Source organism: Narcine bancroftii, chromosome 2 (genome assembly GCF_036971445.1).
Source record: "Narcine bancroftii isolate sNarBan1 chromosome 2, sNarBan1.hap1, whole genome shotgun sequence".
Lineage (NCBI taxonomy): Eukaryota > Metazoa > Chordata > Chondrichthyes > Torpediniformes > Narcinidae > Narcine > Narcine bancroftii.
In genome coordinates, this window is record NC_091470.1 from 35,984,039 (window position 1) to 35,995,471 (window position 11,433).

Here is an 11,433-nt window from a genome sequence, read left to right on the forward strand (position 1 = left end):
ACGTGAGGAAATTATATTTTGTGTGAGGGTGAAGTTAGTTCAGCTGACATAAGCAGTTCCTCTGAAGTGATTTCACAGCATCTGGTGACCTATCGTAATGTTGAGGAACTGCAACAGCAAAATCAACAGCTACTGGTGACTGTTGGTGAACTTGCTGATAAACAAAAACCTCTTAATGGATTTCTGAACTTCAGCTGAATCTTGCAGATTTCCTGAACGAACTTGAACGATTTCATGAAGTCAGATGTCATCAGATGAAGCTGGTGGAAAGAGGCTGACCATGGAATTGTTATGTAGACATAGTACTGTGTTTATGGATTTTTTAAAAGGGGAAAGATGTGTTATTATGTTTGTAAATAAGAACTACATTTCCCAACATGCATGTGCACAGTTGGGCGAAATCTGAAAGTGACATATGACAGGAGTGGTCGTTAGAAGTTGGGTTGAAGCAGGTCAAGGAAAATAAAGTCAGTTAAGTGTTAAACTTACGTAAAGTTTTTCTTAAAGAAAGAATAAACATAACAATCTCGATGTCTGATATTGCTCCAATAGGCATTGAGCTTTTTAAAGAAACAATGACTTCCTTACTATCAATGAGGTTACTGTGTTTACCCTGCAAAGTCTTGTTCAATAAATTGAGTTTGTCAGAGACATCTGCCAGATAAAATATGTCCGCCTTTGCATCAACAGGTTTTCCTCCATGCTCTTTATGAGGAAGAAAGGAAACAATCGTGTCCCAGAGTGCTACTAAATGATGAAGACAATTTCCTTTGGACGGCCACCTCACCTCGGAGTGCAGCAGCAGTAGTGTCTGGAAATGTTTGTCATTTTCTTCACACAGCTGCCATGTAGAAGGTCTTGAAGGGGATGTGATTTTATAAAGTCTTTATGACAATCAAAAGCAAAGCATTTAAACATCCTCCCAAATTTTGAGCCACAAAATGCTCCCTATGGATGATGTATTGAACAATGAAACGGAAGGTAAAACATTTTTTAGGCATGTGATGAACCCTCTGTATCGTCCAATCACTGAAGCGGCACCATCAGTTGGCACAGGCAACGAAGCTCTCGAATGGAATACTGTTCTTGTTCATGTAATTCTTCTTCAAAAATAGTCCATCCCTTACAATCTGTTTTAATCCTTCTGGCAAACATCTCTTCCATCAGCTCGTTTCCATTCCAGAATCTGGCATAAGCCATGAGAAGAGAGTCATTCTCTTGCAGCATGGATTTGTTAGTTTCTTGGATTGGAATGAAAGGATTAATAGTTTTTCAATATCCTTTGCCATCTCATCAGTTCTTCTAGAAACAGTAGAATTACTCAAAGGATTTGCCTGAATAGCTTCTTTGGCATTTAAATTCGTGATGTTATGGAGACTGAAGGCAAAATAAGTGCCTCGAGATGTTATGAGCATTTCCACTTTCACCAATCAATTCACTTATATGATGCAAGAAGACCCATATCTAATTTCTTTGATGTTTCAGTCATCATCTGTTTGAGCGATGGCCTCTCTCAAAATTATTCTGGAGGGCTTTTGAAGTCGTCCAAGGGTTTATCTTTCTTTTCTTCATGTTCGGTCTCTAAATGTTGTTTTCGGTTGCTTGGCCTCATGCTTGATTTGTTTGAAATTGTTTTCAAACAAATCAAGCATATGGGCAGAGAATATTTTTCAGATATGCAATGAAACCATATGATAAGTATCCCATCAGATACTGCTGACATTTCTTTTCTGCCAAGGAACTCATGGTTAAAACTATTTCTGAAAGAAACAAAAATTAAGGAAAGATTCCTTAAATTCTATATAGGCATCCCAACTAGAGAGAGTGCAATACATTGGATCTCCTCTTAGGGAACATAACAGGGCAGGTGATGGTAGGGGAACATCTTTCATCTTGTGATTGAGCAGTTATCAGTTTCTAGATAATTATGGAAAAGGAAAGGTCTGATCCTCGGCTTGAGATTCTAAATTGAAAAAAGGCCAATTTTGATGGTATCAGAAAGGATCTAGAATGTGTGGATTGGGACAGGCTGTTTTCTGGCCAAGGTATGCTTGGTAATTGGGAAGCCTTCGCAGGTGAAATTTTGACAGTATAGAGTTTGTATGTTCCATGGGTTAAAAATAAGACTAACAAGTATAAGGAACCTTGATTTTTGAGAGATATTGAGGCCCTGGTTAAGGAGACTATACCAGGGATAGGCAGCAAGGAACAAATAAGGTACTTGAGGAGTATAAGAAATTAAAGAAAATGCTGAAGAATGAATTCAGGAGGACTAAAAGATGGTCTGACATGGCTCAGGAAGACTAGGTGAAGTAAAATCCCAAGGGCTTCTAAAGAAATAGTATATTAAGTCCAAAAGGATTGCAAAGGACAAAACTGGTCCCATTGAAGACCAGAGTGGTCAGTTATGTACTGAGCCAAAAGAGATAGGGTAGATCTTAAATGGATTTTTTGCCTCTGCATTTACTCGGGAGACAACACAGAGTCAATAGAAACGATGCAAAAAGAAGTGAAATCATGAACCCTTTTCGGACTACAGGGTAGGAAACACTTGCTGCCTTGAGGCAAGTAAGGGTGCATAGATCCGTAGGGTCTACCAGATATTACCTCGAACATTGTGGGAGCCTGATGCAGAAATGCAGGGGCACCAGCAAAAGTAGTTGAAACAGTTTTAGCCACAGGTGAGGTGCCAGAGGATTGGAGGAAAGCTAATGTTGGTCTATTGTTTAAAAAAGTCTCTTGGAATAATCCAGAAAATTGTAGGCTGATGAGATTGACATCTGTAGTGGGTAAGTTATTGAAATGTATCCCAGAGATATAAGTACTTGAATATACAGGGATTGATTCAGGATAATCAACATGGCTTGCACATGGTAGACATGTCCAAATCATTTTAGTGAAGAGATTGCCAAGAATATTGATGAAGAAAAGGCAGTGGTGTTGTCTACATGGCTTTTGAGAAGATTTCATGTGGAAGATTAGTCAAGATTCAGTCACTCACTATTCATGGTATGGCAGTAAGTTATATTAGACATCGGTTTTGGAGGAAAAGCCAGAGATTGGTAGCAGATGACTGACCCTCTGACTGACAGCCTGTGATGAGTGGTGTGCCTCAAGGATTGGTGCTGAGTCCATTGCTGTTTGTCATCTATATCAATGATCTTGAGGATTGTGGTAAATGGGATCAGCAGATATTCAGATGACACTAAGTATGGGGGTGTATTGAACAGCAAGGAAGAGTTTCAAAGTTCGGAGCGGGATCTGTACCAGCTAGAAAAATGGGATGCAAAATGGCAAATAGAATTTAATGCAGACGGATGTACTTTTGGAGGATAAATCAGGGTAAGGTTTGCACGGTAAATGGTAGGTCACTGGGGAGTATGGTTAGAGTTAGGTTTAAGGTAGGGTAAGGGTTAGGATTTTAAAGAGATCTTTTAGGACATTGGCTTTCTTGAATCAAAATATTGAGTCCATGAGCTGGGATGTCATGTTGAAGTTGTATAAGGCATTAGTGAAGCTAAATTTCAAAGTTCAAAGTTCAAAATTTAGATTTATTGTCAGAGTGTGTACAACTCTGATCATATAATATACAACATCATATAATATACAACCAGGCAGAATTCCTATATATAGAAAAGCGAGAAATGTAAATAAAGAAAGAAATGTAAACAAACTGACTGTGCAATACAGAAATATAATATTTCATTAATAAATAATAAATAATGTGGAAAGTAGGAGTCCTTAAATTAGTTTCTGATTGAGTTTGTTGTTAAGGAGTCGCTGGTGGAGAGGTAGCAACTGTTCCTGAACCCGGTGGTACATCTTGTGGCTCTGATGGCAGCAGCGAGAACAGAGCTCAGGATCTTTACCAACAGTTTATCTCCCACCCTGTCGTTTCTGAAACATCTAAGGCCTGACACTTTCAGGAGCCATTCTTGACCCCAAGACAGCCAAGTCTCTGTAATGGCTTCAACATCTTAGTTTTATGTTGCCCTGAGTTCATCCGCTCTATTCGCCATGAAAGTACACACACTTCAACCCATCCAACTTATTGCATTTATGCTCCATACACTGGCTGTCCTTCCTCAAGGTCTCACTACACATAAGGTAGAGTGTTGATAAAATTTATCAGCATGTTGCCAGAACATGAGGAGATGAGTTATAAGGAATGGTTGACTAGGTTAGGGCTTTATTCCACAGAGTGTTAAAGAATAAAGGGAGATTTGATAAAGGTATACAAAATTACAAGGGGGGTAGATAGAATAAATGTAATAGGCTTTTCCCACTGAGGTTGGTGAGATAAGAATTAGACGACATGGTTTAGGTGGAAGGTTTAAGGGAAACTTTTTCACTCAGAGGATGGTGAGAGTGTGGAATAACCTGCCATTTCAAAATTTAAGAGAGATTTGGATAGGTACATGGATGGGGTGGGGGGGGGGTGGATGGTCTGGTTGCAGGTCAATGGGACTAAGTGAAATAATAGTTTGGCACAGACCAGATGGGCCCAAGGTCCTGTTTCTAAGTGTGGTGTGCTCTATGGTTCGATGAAATGTCATCAAATAGAATTTCGGACCTATCCAGGTTGAAGGAATTTTCCACAGATTTTCTAAAGACTGGTCAGAATGTTACATTTTAAGGGTATCTTTAAAGGAAAAAGGAGGAAGACCAAGAAGGGAATGCCAAAGGTTAAGGTTAATTGTTATCCTGGCAGATTTCAGATAAATTGGCACAGATGAGGGATTAAGCACAGGATCTTAAATGCCACGTTGTCTTGTGGAGTCAAAATCTGTACCTCACTCAAATTCTTAGCATTTTTCAGCAGCAGGAAAGATATTTCTACAGCAAATTTTTTAAAATCCTGACTTTAAGGAATGAGATGTGGGCAGAATACTATCTTCTTCTTCTTCTTTGGCTTGGCTTTGCGCACGAAGATTTATGGAGGGGGTAAATGTCCATGTCAGCTGCAGGCTCGTTTGTGGCTGACAAGTCCGATGCGGGACAGGCAGACACGGTTGCAGGGGAAAATTGGTTGGTTGGGGTTGGGTGTTGGGTTTTTCCTCCTTTGTCTTTTGTCAGTGAGGTGGGCTCTGCGGTCTTCTTCAAAGGAGGTTGCTGCCCGCCGAACTGTGAGGCGCCAAGATGCACGGTTTGAGGCGATATCAGCCCACTGGCGGTGGTCAATGTGGCAGGCACCAAGAGATTTCTTTAGGCAGTCCTTGTACCTCTTCTTTGGTGCACCTCTGTCACGGTGGCCAGTGGAGAGCTCGCCATATAACACGATCTTGGGAAGGCGATGGTCCTCCATTCTGGAGACGTGACCCACCCAGCGCAGCTGGATCTTCAGCAGCATGGATTCGATAGGGCTGTATAAAAATGCATAATGGGCCGAATTTCGCCATTTGCTGACTTACTCCCACACAGTTGTAATGCAGGTGATGGTTGCATTACCTCAACCAGACATTAGCTATTTGTTCACCTTGAACCTCTGCCAGAACAAAAATAAGTTACAGCAATGCCAGTTTTTTTAAAGATCGCCTTCATATTTCATACAAACTCACTCCTAAACCAAGAAAGAAATACAGCAATGAACAGAAATTATTATTATAGAAAAGAGAGGCAAAGTATAATAAATTGCATTTTTGTAAATAGGCAATTATTCCATTCTCAAGAACTGAGAATGTGAGAACAGCATTAATTTGTATTTTTAAACACTTAGCAAGAATGTTGGAGCAAATTGGAAGTTCATGCTCAAAACACATTAGAGATGCACCTCCACCCTATTGAATCAGGGTTTTCCATGAGTTTCTTATTTAAATTTCTGATTCTTTTTACTATTTATAGAGTCTGATACATCTGAATCTGGAATAAACAATCAGCAAGGTCCCATAGCGAAGCTCATTAAATGGCTGAGTTCTTTCAGCATCTTCTGATTTTGTTTTAGATATACAGCAACTTTTTTTCTTGTCTCCACAGATATGGCTGTACTTCTCTGTTTTAATTTGTTACTCTTTCCTTGACTGTCTTCATGTTTTCAAAGTAAGTGTTACCTTGACAACGTTAGACACACAAACACATCCTCTCTTCTCTCCGCCCCTCAGCCTCTTCTGTCTTCTCATTTTTCGACTTCTGCTGGAAGGGTCCTTCACCAGAAGCACAAACTTTGTTTCACTCCTCATTGATACTGCCTGAATTGAGATTTGTAATTTCCAGCATTAGCCATTTTTTTTTGTTTCATTATTTAAACCAAACAAGATGGCTGTTCTGATGTCATTTGTGGTTCCTGGTTAACCTTGACATTTTATCATCATTAACAAGCTGTGAAAAATGAATTCTTGAGGCTGAGAGGAATAACTGGTTGGGTGAATTCTAATTAGATTTATTCCAGTGGTTTGCTCGGAGAGCTATTAGAGTAGGAAAGGGGAAGAGGAAAATTGAAGAGGAGAAGAAGAGAAGGAAGAAAAGGGAAGGAATGCAGGAGAAGGGAAAGATAAGGTGAAAGAAGAAAAGAAAGGAGGAGAGGAAGAAATAGGAGAAAAAAATGTAAAAGAGAAACACAGAACAGAAGGGAGCAAGGAGAAAGAAGAAATAGAAAAATGAGAAGAAAAAGGAAGCAAGGAGAAAGTGGATGAGGAGAAGGACAGAACCGAAGACAGAGGAGAGCAAAGGAGGTTGACTTCCTAATGGAAAAACCACAGCCTATCCAGGTCAGAAGCAGAACATCTACTACCATCACACTTAGAACTTGCTCCCCTCAGGGCTGTGTGCTCAGCCCAATCTTGTTCACACTCCTGATACACGACTGCAGCGCCAGATTCAGCTCGCTCAGAGTTACCAAGTTTGAAGATGACATGATAATAGTTGGCTTCATCAGCCACAATGAGTTGTACTACAGAGGTGGAAAATCTTGTGAAATTATGCAAGAATGACAGCCTGTGTCTCAACATTGGCAAGACGAAGGAGGAGATGATTGTGGTCTTCAAGAGGACCAAAGTTGTCCACCCGCCACTATACATTAATAGTGGAGAGTCAAGAGCACCAAACTTCTAGGAGTCGACATAAGAAGTGACCTATCCTGGACACACAATATCGCATCACTTGTCTGGAATGCACTTCCTGAGAAGACTGAGGTGGGCAAGGCTACTGGCCACCATCCTGTCAGTGTCCTACAGGAGGTCTATTGAGAGTGTCCTTGCCGGCTACATCACAGTGTTGTGCCGTTGCTGTAGAGCATCAGATCAGAAGTCAATCCACAGGGTTGAATCACTAGGGTCTTCCTCCCCACATCGATAGGATTGCCTGGATCATTATCTACAGAGGATCCCAACCACCTCACACAAATCATATTTTAGATGTTCCCATCAGAAAGGAGATACAGGTGTATCAAATCTAGATCCACCAGGTTGAGAAACAGTTTCTTCCCTTGGGCAGTAAGACTGCTTAATGACTGATGAACCCTTTATACACAACTATTTATTTAACAAAAATATTTATTGTATATACTGGAAGTACTGAGCATATGTATCATTTGTCTGTATATGTGTTATGTCTGTATGTGTGTTTGCAGTGTGTTGCATCGAGGACTTGAGAACGCTTTTTTGTCAGGTTGTTCTTGTACAATTGGATGAAAAATAAACTTGAACGAGAAGTGGGAGATGCAGGAAAGGAAAAAATAGGAGGAGAGGAGAAGGAATTAGGAATGTAGAGGAACAGGAAGAAATAAAGGACAAGGAAATGAAAATGGGAGGAGAGGATTCATGTAGGAGGGGGAAGAAATAGGAAAGAAGATGCAGATGAGACAAAGGAGGAGAGAGAAGAGACAGGGAGAGAAGAGTAAATCTGGAAGAGGAAACATAAAGGAATAAGGAGGAGACAAACAGCAAGAAGAAAGGAGAGTGGCAGGACAGGTGATAGAAGAAAGACATGAGGAAATTGCTTGGAAGACCAGCAGGAATTCAAAGGAACTCTTTCCTACCTGATCTTTACTGGGATACATTCACCCAGCGCCCTCAATGTAACAACGAGCTGCCATCCAGTTGTTGCCTCTGTGATCTCCTGAGGTCAGGCCAACCCTCATCTGATGGGAGAGGCCCAGCACATAATAGAGGCATTTTGCCTCCACCCCTAAATAGCCTGGGACATTGGCAAGTACCCAATAGTTCACAAACAGGCTGTTTACCCCTTCAACATTAACCACCAACTCCCGCCTACTCACAACCTGTGCCAGCCTCCACTCCAGGTTACTCAAAATGCCTTCCAGCAAGACCCTGGTTAACTTCAAGCCGGACGCATTTTGCCAGAATTCCTTTTGTCGAACTCTTTTCATCTCCTCCCAGAGCCACGATCAGATTTAATTCCACTTCATGTATTGGCCTTGAAGGGGAGCAGGCCACTCATTCATGGACACTAGTTCCCAGCATAAACTGAATGAGGACCTGAGATTGATGAAAAAGCAGATGGGAATCTGCTGTGGGCAGTGGGTCAGACTCACAGGGTACAGGAGACGGTGAGGGCAATGGGTCAGACACAGGGTCAGAAGAGAGTGTGGACAGTTGGTCAGACACAGGTTCCGGGAGACGGTGTAGGCAGTGGATTGGATCCACAGGGTCCAGGAGATGGTTCAGGTAGTGGGTCAGACACAGGATGGGAAAAGCTGTAGACAGTGGATCAGATGCAGAGATGGGAGAGAGCGTTTGCAGTGAGTTAGATACAGAGTCCAGGAGAGGTTGTGGGCAGTGGATCAGACACAGGATGGGAGAGAGTGTTTGCAGTGGGTTAGATACGGGATCCGGAAGAGAGTGTGGGTAGTGGGTCAGACACAGGAATGAGAGAGGTTGTAGGAAGTGGGTCAGACACAGGGTCCGGGAAAGGGTGTGGGCAGTGGGTCATACATAGGGATGGGAGATGGTGTGGCCAATAGTTCATACACAGGGTTTGGGAGATGGTGTGGGCAGTGGATCAGACTCACAAGGTCAGGAAGACAGTGCAGGCAGTGGGTCAGAAGACAGGATGGAATAGGCTTTTGGCAGTGGGTTAGACCCACAGGGACGGGAGAGGGTGTGAGCAGTGGGTCAGACACAGGATGGAAGAGGGTGTGGGCATTGAGTCAGACCTACAGGGATGGGAGATGGTGTGGGCAATGGGTCAGACATAGGACGGGAGAGGGTATTTGCAGTGGGTTAGATACAGGATCTGGGAGAGTGTGTGGACAGTGGGTCAGACACAGGATTGGAAAGGGTGTGGTGTGGGCAATGGGTCTGATACAGGCCTTTCAAGAGGCTAGACCGATGATTTATAAACTGATTCACTGGTTGAAGATGATTTGAAGGCTGCACACAATGTGCAAAATAATGTGTGAATTCCAATGCAGTAGAACACTTGCCAGGAGTAGAAAGGAAATCTGTCAGTCTGAAAACTCCAGTGGACCTAAAATAGTGAGAGATGTGAACATAAATGCCATTTACAGACTTACTGATCAGGATTCCAGATCAACACCATATTGTGAGGTTATTCCAACAGTTAATCAAGAACACACTCAGAACAACATTGGCAATTTCTTCCACAGTGCTGCACCCAGAATGATGAGATTGATACCACTGACTTTGAAACTGTGTTGAGGATATGGGAATGGCTCTCACCCAGAAATGCCTCATGACGTTTTGGACTGAGCAATATATCTTGAACACATTTCCTTGTGATCTTTATCAATTATAACTCTCATGAAAATTGTCTTTCAATCACATAATTCTGGAAATAAAACAACATCATTTGGTGAAATGCTGGGCAATCGGTGGTGCATCAGAATGGAATCACGTGCGTCCTCGGCATGAGCGGCCACGAGGAGGCCTCCTCCATTGACTTCCTCAAGCTGGTGCACCTAGACCTGGAACACCTGTGACTGTGCCACCCCCACGCCAACGAGGATGGTCACCCAAATGGACTAAAGAGGTGTTGACCTCCTAATGCCGGTTGTGGGGTGGGGATGGGGGGGTCATGTGGCCATGCTACAGGCAAACCAGCTCACTGAGTTGCGGGCAAGGCTGACTGTGAGAGCTCTATGCAGGGCAAGCCCACAGCCTGGCGGCTGATGTCATAAGCGTCCAAGGAGTCACAAGTGTCATTGGGTTCTGAGGGATTTTAACATGTGCAAGAGTTCTATTAAAGTCAGTCATTTCTTTCGCTCGCTGCGTGCCTAGTGAGACAACAAGAGAAGACTACAAGAGAACCAGTGAAACACTGTTGGGGATCTAGAGTCTTTCCATTTGAATAAGATGGCTCTCCTAGCTTCCATTCGAAAGCTAACCACCAAGTCCTTATTATTATAAATGTATCTAATTAGGGGGCATGGCCTGATGGTATAATTCCATATTTCCCCCAGTTGGACTAAAAAATACCCAAATTTAAATACTTGGAAAAGTTTTAAAAGTTTACTTTGAAGTTATCCGAATGTTTAAACACTGTAATGACAGATAATACAAAGAAATTGAAGACACAGATTCAGAGGAAACTTCACTTTAAAAGTTCAGAAGAGGTGAGGCCTATCTACCAAATGGAATCCTCGGAGTCGACTGGACAGCCACCTAAGTAACAAAGGACTCCAGCCCAGCTGGCTACCAATTTTTTCTTCATATCTTGATCAGCGCGCCCGCGATGTCGGGCACACTGTAGAGTTGCTGGAGCCCATGATGGGCCCCATGCGTGGCGCTGCTGTGAGTCCTGGTGGCGCAGAGGTTTGGGGCAGCATGTCGGAAGATGTGCATGCGCGGACCTCTGTGTTGCCGGGTATGCGTGGTGCATCGCTGGTCCGGGAGTTACTGGATAAGGTCTGGGCTGTTGGTGAGGGTCAACGGCATTCTGAACAGGCTGGGTCTGGACCTGCAGATAACATTCACCAGAAGCAAGGCGAAATCAAAGGCTGAATTAAAAGAATTGGAAGAAGAATCATTGATTGTTGTTGAAGAGAAACAAGGTAAGCCTCAAGGAGAGGACTCTAATTTTGAAGCTGTTTTTTACCATTTTGGAATCAATGGCACATCAAATGGGGAATATATCAACCCAAATATCTACTCAGATGGAACATGGATTTATGAATATAACTGAAAAAATGAATAATATTTCTGAAGAAGTTTCTTATCTTAAAAAGGATATTTTTGTTGTTAAAGGCAATGTCAATAAATGTTTGAATTTGGTGGACACAGTTCAAGATAATTTTGAGAAAATAGAAGGCTCTTTTCAAGTTTGTAAGGATCAAGTGGAATGTAATAAACAGAAAATAGAGAAAGTGGAAGATTCTTTCATTGGATGGGAGATCCAGAAGAAAGATTTATTGAAGAAAATAGACTCTCCGGAAAATCAAAGTCTTCGAAATAATGTTAAAATAGTGGGAATTCCTGAAGGAATTGAGGGTTCAGAGGCAATAAAAAAATGTTTAAAAAT